Source organism: Mesoplodon densirostris, chromosome 1 (genome assembly GCF_025265405.1).
Source record: "Mesoplodon densirostris isolate mMesDen1 chromosome 1, mMesDen1 primary haplotype, whole genome shotgun sequence".
Lineage (NCBI taxonomy): Eukaryota > Metazoa > Chordata > Mammalia > Artiodactyla > Ziphiidae > Mesoplodon > Mesoplodon densirostris.
The window spans coordinates 229,068,483-229,084,060 of NC_082661.1; positions in this window are offsets into that span (position 1 = coordinate 229,068,483).

Here is a 15,578-nt window from a genome sequence, read left to right on the forward strand (position 1 = left end):
CAGTCTGTAAATACAGATCACCCATTTGCTCTTTTATAAATGACTTCTTCTAAGGGGAAAATGGATGTCCCTCCAAGTGGAACATACATGTTCTCATTTGTTTTGTAGAATATGGGGCTGCCAGGTTACTGCATCCCTTCATTTATTCACATCAGCCGCTTCTAAAAGCAATTCCATTGTTATCTCCCACCAATCTGTAGCATCCTGTTTTTACTAACTTTTTCCCTGACCTCCCTTTCTGTATGTGTCTTTATTTTCCCCTTGCTGTCTCTCTGTTCTAATATCTGTACGGTGGAGTAGTGTTTTCAACCATGGAACTACTTTTAATCATGATCAACTTTGGGAAATGCTACCATTTTTATGGTAATAAAGGACTGTATTATTCACTTGTACCGATGAAAGTTGTCCCCTGTGTATACCTTCACATAGTAGAACCGTGAAACAAAGTATAAAAGCTAAAATTACTTTTTTTCTTAACTGGAGTCTCCTAGAGGTCAGTGAATGATTTCCAGTGGCATCGTAGCAAAGACATTTGTTCTGGGTTGAAGAATTTTTCACTTGAGTAAATACATTTTTCCCTGTCTCTCTGCCCCCAAACTCTGGCCACCAGTCTCTGTCTCTTGGGCTGTGACAAAACAGTGTTTAGCGAGAAACAGAAAATTGTGCTTGATTTTTTTTTTTTTTTTTTTTTAGACTATCTGACTTCATGTTCTGTTTTGGTCTTCTGAGCTGTTCCTTGGTTAATCTTCCAACAAGTCGAATTGATTCTTACTTCAAAACTGTTTATCCCAAAACAGAGCTGTTGACAAGTACAAATACAGATGGCAGACATGTGCTGTGATTTCCACATTCACATCTCAGCATTCAGGAAGGGAATGCTATTGAGAGATGGTTTACATCTTCAGCTTTTTTATTCAGGGCTATGTGGAGTGCATGCTGGGAGTGCTTCATTACGTGACAAATAGTCAGTGTTTAAGGGATTTCCGTAAGGTCTGAGAACTCAGCGGCAACGACTTGCGTGTGTGGTTTGTCACCTGGGAGGCTATAATAATCTACTTTATAAGAATAAAAGTGACCTCTGGGGGGAAACATTGTCTTCGATAATCACACTGACTCACAAGTGACCTTAGTACAGCATTCCAGGCCGCAGGGCCAGTCTGTCCTCTTACCGCGGCCTGACACTGACCTTTGTCCTCATAGAAAATGATCCTCAAAGTATTGGCTGGCTCTTCTATTCAGAGGCAAATCCTGGCCCATTCTGTGGCCAGGACTAGTCTCCACAGCGAAACTGCATTAACCATCCTTTTTCTCTCCACGAAAAGAAATTGTTGGTGAAAGGAAAACAAACTACAGTTTTTTATCTCCCGTGACCTTGTTTCTGGAGGGCCTGCACTCAACAGCATGGCTCTGACTACCTTTACTAAGATTGCCCCCATCGTTGTTGAGCTAAACTCCACCTAAGAGTTAGGCTTGACTTCTGGGATCTGAATATCCAGCAGCTACTTTTATTCCAGTTTGTACCAGTACACACCAGTACACAGCAGACATGCGGCACTCACGCATGTCTCCGTTGTTGACCGACCAGCTTTGACTCACCAGTTGGAGTTCAGTTAGCCAAAGTGGGGATGAGACCACAGAAGTGGGTGGGCAAGAGTGGCGCGTGCCAAGTGGCGGGGCAGTGGATGTGACTCTGATACTTGATCTGCTCCTCTTAGCCTGCTTCCCTGATTTAGGGGATGGGGGAGGGGGCCAGGCAGTGGGATTTGAGGAAGTGGAAGCAGAAGTCAGTTTCACATTTAGGGAATGATAACAGTAGACAGGCACTGTGCTAGGTCCTGTGGGGAGAGTAAAGTAAATGTGACCCTGTTCATACTCTCCATACCAAGTGTGTAGGTTTAGGTGTTTATGGGAGAAAATGGTGCCATCCTTTTTTTTCTTTTTAAATTGAGCCAAATTTTGAGAATTCTTTTAAAAATCTGAACACTTTAGATGGATTTGATAATCTCAACTGTATGTTCATATCTTGAAATTCCAGATAACCTCAGGACTAGATAATTTTGAAATCTGATTATCTCCATCTGTTTATCCCAGTTCCTCACAGACCCATATGGTTCAAACTCCCATCTTTATACTCTTTTTTTTTTTTCCATCTAGCAAAAGCCAGATTTTTGGTTTCGATTCATCTGTCTTATTGAAAGATTCTCTCTTCTTAGTAGTAATTTGGGAGTTATAGCAAGTAGAAGGTGGACATATTTTAGGACCTTCATAAAATCATAAAACACTGGAGCAGTTGAGATAGAACATTTTGTAAACAAGGTAGGTCTTGTTTACAAAATGTTCAAATCCATATGGACTCCATTTATTCCAAGTTTCATAATGGAATGGATGCTGATGGGTTTGGCAAAATATTCTACCAATAATTTGGATTAAAGGCGAGACCAGTTTGTGAAAAGTTTACATAAAATAATTTTAGAGAAACTGTTTTACTACCATCATGTGCAGCATTCCAAATCACTATCCAGTGTTTACATCAAATAGAAGTCCTACTGAACTTGTAATAAAGAAAAAATAAAAAATTTGTAATCGGCATGTTGAGTGGATGTTGCTAGGATACCGGACAACTTTTTTTTTTTTCCCAGGTGGTGTGTCAGTCATAAACAACACCCAAATCTCAGTGGTTTGAAACAAATGATTTTCACTCATGCTGTACATCCACAGGGGCTTGTAGGCGGGACTCTGCTCATGTGGTCACCTGGGGGCCCAGGCAGAGGGAGGCAGCACCTTATGTTTCTAGCATCTCAGCATGGCTCAAGGCTTGGTGCCCTGGCAGAAGAGCGTAAAGCATCATGCCCTGGCTCTGAAATGCTTCTGTTTACTTTTTTTTTTTTTTTTTTTTTTTGCGGTACGCAGGCCTCTCACTATTGTGGCCTCTCCCGTTGCAGAGCACAGGCTCCAGAGCGCAGGCTCAGTAGTTGTGGCTCACGGGCCCAGCCGCTCCGCAGCATGTGGGATCTTCCCAGACCATGGCACGAACCTGTGTCCCCTGCGTCGGCAGGCGGACTCTCAACCACTGCGCCACCAGGGAAGCCCTTAAATGCTTCTGTTTAGAAGTGACACCAGTCACTCCCACTGCCATATTATTAGCCAAAGGAAGTTCCATGGCCATGGTTTACCTTAAGTTTTCAATAAAGTATAATCTTTTCATGGACCTAGACGGAGAAGAAACCAGAAATACCGGTGAACAATGTTCATATTTATGACAGTGTGTGTATGAGGGTTCTCCAGAGAAACGGAACCAATAGGGGTGTGGGTGTGTGTGTATGTCTGTCTATCCATCCATCCATGGGGGGCAGGGAGGGGACATTTATTTTAAAGGACTGGCTCACACAGTTGTGGAGGCTTGGTATTTCAAATTTTACAGGGTAGACTGGAGACCTGGGGAGGAATTGCAGTTTGAGTCCAAAGGCAATCTGCCAGAATTTCTTCTTCTGGGGAGGTCAGGTTTTTTTCTATTAAGGTCTTCAACTGATTAGATGAAGTCTGGCCACATTATGGAGGGTAATTTTGCATTACTCAGAGTCTGCTGATTTAAATGTTAACCTCATCTAAAAAATACCCTCACAAAAACATCTAGAATATTTGACCAAAAACTTCAGTACCATGGCCTAGCCAAGTTGACTCATAAACTTAACCATCCCAGAATGTTAACTACATCCTTTGCATTATAAATTTTTCTTACAGACTGCAAAGTCTCAGATTTTTATTGCCTTGAAAAAAATCCTTTTTTCGCTGACGGGGTTGAGGGACCTGTGTTCCTAGTTCCTTAACTACATCTTCACTAGATTCCAAAGGAAGATAGTGATTGCTCCTTCCATAGTTTCTGAAGCTGGGTGTGGATAGGTTGGTTTGGTTTTGTTGCAGGATAACTTAAATATTCCCTATATTTCTGGATTTAAAAGACAATGCAAAAGGTAAGGAAATCCTTTCCATGGAGCAGGTAAACATGTTCCCAAGCCAGACACATATGTTTTCTGTCCGCATATTGTGGAGAGCCATGGAGCCTTTCATGTACATCACAGCCATACCCTGCGTCCGCTGTGTCTCAGAGGCACAGGGTAGATTACATCTAAAACCGAACCTCATCACTTTTCAAACTTTAGGTTGGTATGGCTCTCACTTTCAGTATATTTGAAACCCGTTTTAAGTATCTTTATCCTGAGAAAGCGAATGTGCTTCCTATTTGTCCCGTTGGTAGGACCTGACCTTTGAGCTGGGCAAGCCTGCCTCACACCCTCTTCCCAGTCTCTCTGGCGTGAGCACAGATGCAAAGATTTCTGGGATGATTTCCCCACCTTGGGAGTGTGGTAGAGGATCCCCACGGGATCACACCTCCGCCCTGACCTCAGGAGCCCACTGGGCTAGTCCTCTCAGTCTCCCTCTGTGGTCACTGAACAAGACAGTCCCCTTTCCCAGACGCTGAAGCCTGAAGCAAAGAAGTTCCAAGACTTGCCTGGGTCACTTGGGGAGTGGCTGTGACTAGAGTAACAGTTCCCACTGCTATTTGATCAGGCTCTTTTTTTTTTTTTTACATCTTTATTGGAGTATAATTGCTTTACAATGGTGTGTTACTTACTGCTATATAACAAAGTGAATCAGCTATACATATACATATGTTCCCATATCCCCTCCCTCTTGTGTCTCCCTCCCTCCCACCCTCCCTATCCCACCCCTCTAGGTGGTCACAAAGCACCGAGCTGATCTCCCTGTGCTATGCGGCTGCTTCCCACTAGCATTCTACCTTACGTTTGGTAGTGTATATATGTCCGTTCCACTCTCTCACTTTGTCCCAGCTTACCCTTCCCCTTCCCCATATCCTCAAATCCATGCTCTAGTAGGTCTGTGTCTTTATTCCTGTCTTACCCCTAGGTTCTTCATGACCTTTTTTTTTTTTTCTTAGATTCCATATATATGTGTTAGCATACGGTATTTGTTTTTCTCTTTCTGACTTACTTCACTCTGTAGGACAGACTCTAGGTCCATCCACCTCACTACAAATATCTCAATTTCGTTTCTTTTTATGGCTGAGTAATATTCCATTGTAAGTGTCCATCATCGGATAAATGGATAAAGAAGATGTGATCAGGCTCTTAAGTGCTGAGTTCCGTCAACTCTTCTGTTGATTGTGCGTTTAATCAATAAATCAATGTTCTCTTTACTCATCCTCTCAGTAGTCGCAATAAGAAGGCCCCGAGGTGTGTGCGGTCCTCTGCGTTCAAAGATGATGTTGCTGACAATGATTTGTTGGCTCTCCGCTTGGGTGTGACAGGAAAGATCAATAGGCAGCCAACAGACCTTTACACCCCGGCCAAGGTACAAGCTGCCCTGGGGCTGTGTCTGCAGGTGCTGCATCTTGAGTTTTTTGACATGACTGTATTTTAGAATTTGTTCCCCCCGCCCACCCCCAGAGTCTCCTGAATCCTAATTTCTACACGCCAGGCTGTTTCCCAGCAGCCCTTTGCTGCATCTTCATGTTAGAAGCTGCATCGTCGGACCCAGTAAGTACATGAGAGAGATGGAGACAGACTGTGTGCAATGGGATCTCCTTTTCCTCCCCGACCCAACTCTGGCTGCATCCATTGTCCCTGGTCACAGGTACATGCGCTCAGATGTCAAATAAAGACTGAAACAGTTGGTGCCCTTTCTAGAGTGAGATTTGCTGTACCGCTTGACCGCCCTCCTCTACACCCCATCACCCCCACAGTGTGAGCTCAGGGGTCCCTCGCCCCCCACCCCTTGAAGCAAGACCCACCCCATGAAACCGCCACACCCAACACATGGGGCTCAGAATCCAACCGGGTCGTGTTGTGTTTCCTGTTAGATCCATTTTACTTGACAAGTTTACTGATGAACTCTTTTGCTGTTCTCCTTACCATCTTTCACTTTATTATATAACTTTAAAAAAAAACAAAAATTAAAACACTTTTCACTGAAGCTGATCACTTTGAGAATTGCGATGGAAAAGTCCAGGATGTCGAGACATGTAGCGGGCCTCCATCATAATGTCCTATTGTGTTTGCATTTCGGAGAAAAAGAGAAACATCTATTTTAAGAACTATTTAAAATACTTCTTAAGAATGGGTGAGAGGCTGAGTGAGAATAGTTGCTTTTCCCCTGATTAGAACAGTGTTTTCCCAAATGAACCTGTTTTGCCTGTTCAGAGAAATGAAAGTATTGTTTTAACTGAAAAGGAAAACTAGCCATCAGACAGAGAATTTAAAAACCATTCTTTCTGTTATGGAATAAAACCCAGAACAGACTCTTAATATGATTCATTTTATTATAGTCATTCATTCCCCTTTAACGGAGTGAAACTTAACGCCAAACTAAGGCGTTCTCTTCTCTTCTTGCACCATTTCCCCTGTGTTGTGGGGGAGACCAGCCTTGAGACCAGCCAGTTCCTGTTCCTGACACCACCCCTCCCAGCTTGTACAGGCATCATTTCTCTCCAAGTTACCCTTCTTCTGTACGTCATGCCGATTTCTGTATTTTTCGAACAAGCTGACCCTACCTCGAGCTTTCCGTGCGGGGGGGAGGAGATGTGCCGAAGCCACAGCTGACCTTCAGTGGAGGAAGGACCAATCCCACAGGTAGTGACCCCTTGGGGGGCTGGTGGGTGAGTGTCCCTGACGTGGGCGCTTTAGGAATTTAACAAAACACGAAGAAAGAAGTTCCTCTCTGGCACGTGTGGAGCCATGAGAGACACACCACTCCAGTTTAGATAGAAAACAGCGAGGAGACCAGATGGATTTAGAGCCATTGTAGACTGGAGGCTCCTTGCAGGTAGGGCTGTGTTTGGCTTTGCATTTCCAGTGCCTGAAAGCGTCTGGCTCTTTGGTGTTTGTTTGCTGTCTTCCTGATGACAAGTACCCACACTGAAACACAGTCCTGACGCCCTTAAATAATTTACCTGCGTCGTTGGCAACATTTTTGCTTCCAGATAGACATGCTCTCATCCTCAGCATCAGGCCCACTATTATATATTATTGGGAAGTTTGAAAACACTGGCAAAGGCAGGTTACAGTGCTATTCCTTGATTTTCTAACATTTGCTGGCAGTTCATCCCGCTACAAGGAGGCCATCTGACACATTTTTGGCTTGCCTGGCTGACAGTTTCATCACTTAGAAATCAGAAGAAACACCAAGGAGGGTTGATACTGGGCTCAGAGGAGGAAATGTTCACCAACAGAGAAGTGATGGGAATTGGGGAAAGTGACTTTGTCACATAAAATAAACATGAATGTAGTCAGACATGTATCCCAGCCTTTAGGAAGGCAGATATCCAAAAGTTTAGAGAAAACGTCACCTTGTGAGAGGAGACTCCAGAAGGTTAGAAACCTTCGTAAAGTTTTTTCCTGTACAGAAACTCCAAAGAGAAAGTGAAGGATCGGCCTTCAGAGAGTTCCCCATGATACCGATACCAATAGCAGCTTACTTCATGCTGGCCACTGTTCTAAGCTCACAGCAACCCCACGAGATAGACATTATTCTTCCTTTTGCAAATGAGCAAGTTGAATCACAAAGAGGGACTTGCTTGGCATCACCCAGCTAGTAAGTGGCAGGGGTGGAATTTCCACCCAGCAGTCTGACTTCAAAGACCCTAACCCACCACCTGAATATGTCAAGAAGCCCAAACCACAAATGAGCTGAGGCTTTTCAGAATAAAGTGAGCCACAAAGGGATGGGCCACTTGTTAACCGGGTGCTACCAGGTGGTAAGAAGACCAGGCTACTCTTTATTCTTCAAAAAAACAAAAAACAAAAAACAACTCCAAGCTGAAAACATTCCTAGGAGAGAAAGAGAATCCACCAAAATACAGGAGACTGTAGCTCGTCCAAGTTAACTCATTGAATTATGTCCCCCTGCACCAAACAACTTGCTGGTGACCTTGAGGAAACACTGTTAGGAGTCTGTGAGATCCAAGAAAACAAGAGGCGAGCAAGTGCCCTGGTTTTAAAAAAGGAAGAAAAGGTTGGGAAAACAACGGATCCGTGACTTGAGGTTACAACCTTTCAAATCCTTCTGAGGTTACTCCAAATAGAAAAAGAGGGAAAAAAGGGGTGATTTTTAGGAGGCACTTTGGGTTCACTTGAAGAAGGCATGCCAAGACCACATTAGTATGGTTCTGAGCAGCTACACTAGAGGAGGATCACTGTGACACCACCATCATCACCATCAATGTCATCCCAGCTAACAGCCATCCAGTCAGGCACTCTCTAGAGCACTTGGCTTACATCAGCTCATTGCATCCTCAGAACCAACCACCCTATGGCATAGCCATGGTATCTCTCTCTCTCTCTCTTTTTAAAATATATTTTATTAAAGTAGAGTTGATTTCCAATGTTGTGTTAATTTCTGCTCTACAGCAAAGTGATTTCGGTTATACATATATATATTCTTTTTCATATTCTTTTCCATTATGGTTTATTACAGGATATTGAATAGAGTTCCCTGTGCTCTACAGTAGGACCTGGTTGTTTATCCATTCTTTATATAATAGTTTGCATCTGCTAACCCCTAACTCCCAATCCTTCCTTCTCCCACATGCCCTCCCCCTGGTAACCACAAATCTGTTCTCTATGTCTGTGAGTCTGTTTCTGTTTTGTAGATATGTTCATTTGTGTCGTATTTTAGATTCCGCATATAAGTGATATTATATGGTATTTGTCTTTCCATGGTCTCTTAATCTTACCACACTGAACAAACTTTCTCAGCCTTGTGGACAAAAATAAAATAGAGAAGTTGTTGGTTTGCTTGAAGGATTTGTAACTGATTCTTGGAAAAGAAACTACATAAATAAACACACCTGGGTGAGCAACTGCACTTAAAATGGGTTGCAACCTTCTGTTCTTGGTTCTATACAGTTTCATATTTTCATCATTTACTCAGGTAAAAGAATCAGGGCTTCCCTGGTGGCGCAGTGGTTGAGAGTCCGCCTGCCGATGCAGGGGACACGGGTTCGTGCCCCGGTCCGGGAAGATCCCACATGCCACGGAGTGGCTGGGCCCGTGAGCCATGGCCGCCGAGCCTGCGCGTCCGGAGCCTGTGCTCTGCAACGGGAGAGGCGACAACAGGGAGAGGCCCGTGTACCGCCAAAAAGAAAAAAAAAAAAAAGAATCAAAGATTTTTCAGATGATGTAGTATAAGTAGGAACAGATAATATTAGAAATAGAATCAAGAATTGAAAAGCTTAATAATCTAGAATAAGAGAAGGAAAGCACTAAACTGGAAACAAAAAGCACTTCAATTAGGGTTTGGGTTTATTTTTAAGCTACATAACACCGTTTGTATTATTGAATGATTGAATCTCATTGTAGGAAGGAATTGTTGGCTCTCTAGCTTACCTAAGCAGTCCCACTCAATAGTTCTCCAGGCCAACGTTTTTCAGTCCGCATGATATGGCACTGGAGATGAAATCAATTTAGTGGATGAAGTTCAGCATTTTAAAAAAGTAAAATAGAGGGATTTCCCTGGTGGTCCAGTGGCTAAGATTCCCCACTCCCAATGCACTGGAGATGAAATCAATTTAGTGGATGAAGTTCAGCATTTTAAAAAAGTAAAATAGAGGGATTTCCCTGGTGGTCCAGTGGCTAAGATTCCCCACTCCCAATGCAGGGGGCCTGGGTTCGATCCCTGGTTGAGGAACTAGATCATGCATGCCTGCCTCAACTAAGACCTGGCACAGCCAAAATAAGTAAATAAATATATTTTTAAAAAAGTAAAATAGAAAGAAAAACCCAAAGTGCACCATAACAATTAGTAGTAGTAGTAGTTAGACTTTTGTTTCCATTTTATTCTCAAATCAAGTATGCATGTATATGGTGGTGATATAAAATATATTATCTACTATATGTATATACTATATGTAATATATACTATGTATAATATTTAATAAATAGTGCATTATATATGCTATGTATAACATATACATTATACTTATACTATATATATATATATATATATATATATATATATATATATATATATATATATATATAAAATTTTCTGAAGATTGTGGTGGAAAATTTGAAAGCCACTGCTATGGCCCATTCTTAAATACCTTTCTTTCATTGCTTCATAAGTAAGACACTATCTACATGAAAAGCTGCAGACTTCTACTTTGTCTTTGTACAGATTTGACTCATAGGAGGATTTTTTCTATTAATATTGAATTTAAATTTGTTCTGAGCTTGAGCACATTCGTTGTCTCTCAGCCTTGCCACATACTGGCCAGAAGGTCTTTGCTCAAACCATTTTACGTCTTTAATCCAAGATATCCAAATGTTTAAAAATACAAATATTACTACTAATAAAGCAATAATGCTTTCCAAACTTAATGTGACAGTAAAATCTTTTTTTAAAGAGAAGACACTTTAAAAAACTCAAGATTTCACAAATGCTCTTCTTCTTCATAATCTTTAAGTTTACCTTGGACAAACCTAATCTCTTCTTGTCAACCCTTCAGCTATTTGAAAACACCTCTCATAAATCTTCTCCCCTGTCCGCCCAACTGCTCTTTGGAAATGCAGGTTCAGAGTCCACAAGCCACTCCGGCCACTCTCTTCTAAATGCACTCCAGTTTGCATATGTTTATTCTGTTTTATTTATTTTCTTCTGTATACTCATTTTAAAGTAAGTATGCAACGTGAAAAGTGACATGCAAGCAATGAAAATAGCCGTGTTGGGTGAAGGAACTTATTGACAATGACTTTGCTGCTTCAAAATTGTTTTTTTTTAAACATCTTTATTGGAGTATAATTGCTTTACAATATCAAAATTGTTTTTAATGTTAGTTTAGACCCATCTTCCACAGAAATAAAGCAGGGTGCCCAGAATCTAATTCCAAATGTAGACTTGTGATCTCAGAATATGAAGAACATATTCTTGTTCAAAAGACAAAATTGCACTAAGAAGTTTTGGGTTGTCTTTAGTGACATGCTTGTAGTTTAAAACTCTAAAGTTTTTTGTTTGTTTTGTTTTATTTTTTATGCCTGCTGGTGAGCCATATCTCTACCATCTTGGGTTTGTGCCATTGGTTTTTTTCTGACCCAAGAAAAGCACTTAACATTTGTCCTTGTTTAATTTCATCTTGTTAGATTCATCTCATTGCTCTGGCCTGTCAAGATCGTTTTTCATTATTATTCTGTTGTGGAGTTGTCTGCTTACTCATCCCAGGGCTGGTCACCTACAGGCCAGAGTCACATGCCCGCCACACCTCCCTCCCTCAGCCCTGGGGGAAGGGGCCACAGGGAGCCCCTCGCCAGATGACATGAAGGAGATGACAATCAGCATCCTTTTGGAGAGATCCTGCAGCCAGTTTATCATCTCTCTAGTTATCCTTGTGTTATTTTAGCCCATTTTTCTCCTTATGGTCCATAAAGATAATAAGTAGGCAACAGGTTATACATACCTTTCTTACTTAGCTTCTAGGCAGCTTAGAGCCTGGGTCAATTATCCATTTTCAATGGGTCTAAGCCATTCAAAATCGATAGAAATAAACTAATAACATATGTGGTAAAAAGCTTTTGTTTTTAAATGATGTACTTCTATAATTATGTAATTTAAAAGAATCTGGCTATAAAAATTCCACTTGGGACTGTTCCTATCTTGTATATTTCAAATAAAGTTATTTTTATACACATGGCACAGAAAAGCAAAACACTAAAGGAGCTGCCATATTTGAATTTTGTTTAGACAAAAACTATGTTCGAATAATTAATAGTTTCTGCCTAACTATAGATCCTTCAGTAACACATGTGTGAATTTGACTTTGGGAGGGAGATAGAGGTGCTTTGGTGGAGGAATTAGTACTGATGTGCCCTCTTATCATGTGAGATAAGCAAACAAGTCAGCAGGAGATTTAGTGAAATGATGGCGTTAAAGGGGTATTATTGGCTCAGCTCAAGGTAGACCTTTCATTAAACTTTGAAGGGTGCTGTTGCTACATGGATTTTGTCCCCTTCACAGCAATGTTTCCATGTAAAGGGAGAATCAACTACTGGCCTAGGCATTGGGAAGGCTGGTGTTTCTCCTTCCAGCTTTCCTGGTCGGAAGCAAATGAGTACATTTCTCTAAGATGCCTCAGACTCATGCAGACGCGGGCCCCCCTCATGTATTAGAGGTGTGTGCAGAGGACTTAATGATTCAGTCAAGACACTGGCCAGTCTCCCGGTAGCAAGGGAAGGTGTAGTATTAGCGGCTGTGCGGCATCGCCCTGGAGGCCGACGTCTCCTGCGATTTAACAGGAGGCCAGTGAAGGAGGCCTGTCCGTTTCAGGTGCCCGTTTAGTAGAAGAAAGGGCTGTTGTGTTAACAGAATGTGACAGAACTCCAGTGGGTCTGGGGGGAATGTGGACCCGGCTCTGGAGTTGAGGGTCATAAAGCCAAAGAAGGAATTCGTCCTTCAGAAATTGTCTCTAAAAAGTGAACCAGAGAATCGTCTTTGGAGTGTGGTCTTTGGAGGTGCCTTGAAAAATGTTTTTTAAAATTTCTCAATTTTGATGAAGGGCCTTCACATTCAAAGATTCTGGTATTCTCCATTGGCAAGGGAGGGCGGGGTGGAGGGTGCTACTCAAACAATCTGCTTTGTTTTGATGCAGGCTGGATAAGAGGTTTGCATCACTTCCGTAAGGGGGAAACTTAGAGAACCCTCCTTGGGACTGCTTCCGTGATGGGACGGAAAAAGGCAGTGTGAAGAGTGAGAAGGTGAAGGATGATATTTACGTACTAGAATAAGCATGTTCTTTTTTTTTTTTTTTTTTTTCCGGTATGTGGGTCTCTCACTGTTGTGGCCTCTCCTGTTGCAGAGCACAGGCTCCGGACACGCAGGCGCTCAGCGGCCATGGCTCACGGGCCCAGACGCTCCGTGGCATGTGGGATCTTCCCGGACCGGGGCACGAACCCGTGTCCCCTGCATCGGCAGGCAGACTCTCAACCACTGCGCCACCAGGAAAGCCCCAAGCATGTTCTTTTTTTAAAAAAATAGGGAGAGAAAAAAGGGAAAAAAGAAAATATATCCTTAGAATTTTAAAATTTCTTTAATTTGAGAACATCTGCCATGGATGGAAGGATGGAAAACATTTGACAATGTGCAGTACTGAGGCGCCCTTACCTCCAGTTATGCTGCGGGCTTTTTACCTGCATCCTTTGAAGGAGTGGATTTGCCCATTTACGTTAGGTTTGCAAGCTCAGGAGGCGAGTTCCTCCGTGAGGGTAAGTTCTCACGGGGTGTCCTACTTAACCAGGGGGCCTTCCAAACCCTGGCCCAAGAAGCAGAAAATTGAAGTCTCGCTGCCATCCTTAATTTACTCTTTAGAACCCTCACAACCCACACTCTCTGTATACTTCAGTTTTCTGGAACATTGATGGCAGCTGTAACAGCACAGGGGTTGGGCCACAGGTTCCAGAGCTCCTCCGCTTAGGAGCAATGTGACCTCAGACAAGTTGTCCTAATCTTTCTATGCCTCAGACTCCTCATCTGTAAAATGGGAGATTATTAATACATAGTTTATAGGGTCGTTGTGAAGATTAGTTGAGTACATACAAGTAGAGTTAGATGTGTGCCTAGCACATAGTAAGAACTCAACAACTGGGAGCTATTATTCCTCCTTCCCTGGGAAGATTGGAAGAGGATGATTAACATAAATGAAACACGTAGAGTTCTGAACACAGAGGTGCATGCACCTTGACCTTCCTTAGCTTCTGTCTGTGCTAAATTATTTAACAGATAGCCTCACAGTAAGCATGGTACTGTGCTATGTATTGGTGCTTAGCAACTTTAAGATGAATCCTACCCTCCAGGGGTTTAGCGCTTGGTTGGTAGAGAAGATAAGACACACAAAGCCAATCAGTTGCAATGCAGGGCCGTGAGGGGGACCAAGTGGCCACATGAGGATAAAGAGTATACATGGTGTAGGATACTTTAAAAAGGCTACAGAACAGTCATAAACAAATTATTTGAAGACTGATCTTTGAGACTAATTTTTGGCATCCAATCACAAGATGTGAGTGTTTGGGTTTTTTGAAAAGGGAAAAGGAAATTCTTAACCAACCCCCAGATACTCCTTCTCTGTACTTCCATAGTCATATGTGATTCTATCTCTGCTTATCCCATAGTTTTGTGATTATCTGCGGATGCTTTAGTCTCCATCTCCAGCATTACAAAGGCAGATGTTGTGTTATTCATCTTGATAGCCCAGCCCTGTGTACATGGTCTGCACTTAGCAGGCATTTAGGAAAGGTTGGCTGAGGAGTGGATGATGCTAAGAGGGCATTTTCAGCCTGTCTAAGATCAAATGCTATCTTCCTTATTTCAGATATAGGTGATATTTTGTGTTCAGGCTTTCTAAATACCAATTTTTAAAAACCCCTCCTTTGTCTCCATACAAACAGTCTCCAGATCTTACTGACTCTTCCCTTTACTTCCATTTCCTCCCAACAACATCACTGGCTCCAACACCCTACATCAGGCATGCCTCATTTTATTTCCGGATAATTACAACTAATGCGATCCGTTTTTTCCCACTTTCACACCATTGTTCAACCTCTTTCTTCGGCTTTGAATGTCCTACTACCCTTCTCTATCTACCCAAACCCCACCTAACCTCTAAGATCCACCATCTTTTCTTATTTCTAGTTGAAATACCTCTCTCTGCTCTAAATTCTGGTAGCCTGGCTTTAATCTCCTTTCTAATAACAGCTGTGATTTATTGCTATGCATCATATACAAGGACACCTAGTCCTTAGAGTATCCTTGTGAGAAATCTAATCATCTCCCCACCTCACAGATGGGAAAACTGAGGTTCATCACCATTAATTAACTTGCCAAGGCCACACAACAAACTTGCTGTCTGATTCTTTCTTCTATATACTGCCACCCCACCTCAAGTAAACGTTAACTCCTAGAGAGAAGAGATACTGCTGACACTTTCTTACATTAGCCAACTCTCTGTAAGTACTTTTTTGCAAATAGTAAGCAACTATTGATTTGTTTTAAAGTCCTGTTCGTCTGTATTGTTCTTTAACAGGGAGAATACAGGAGGGGATAATTGGGTAGAAAAAAAGCACTGAAAGATTCTTTTTTTCCAATGGAAAAAGTGCATGGCAGCATGGAGAAGGAAGCAAGTCGACAAGCCTGAGACATTTACATAAATGTCCATCAATTTCCCATTTTTAAGTAAATTAAAGTCGAGTTCAAAGAAAGTTGTGAAAATTTTTCTCTTTTCTTACACTGCTTTTTTTTTTTTTTTTTGGTGGGGAGGGTACACGGGCCGCTCACTGTTGTGGCCTGTCCCGCTGCAGAGCACAGGCTCCGTATGCGCAGGCTCAGCGGCCATGGCTCACGGGCCCAGCTGCTCCGTGGCATGTGGGATCCTCCCAGACTGGGGCACGAACCCGTGTCCCCTGCATCGGCAGGCGGACTCTCAACCACTGCGCCACCAGGGAAGTCCCCTCCATAGGCATCTGTGTTCAATCTGCCTCTGTGAGGAGGAGCCCAGCTTCCGCCATCAACAAGGGCTCCCC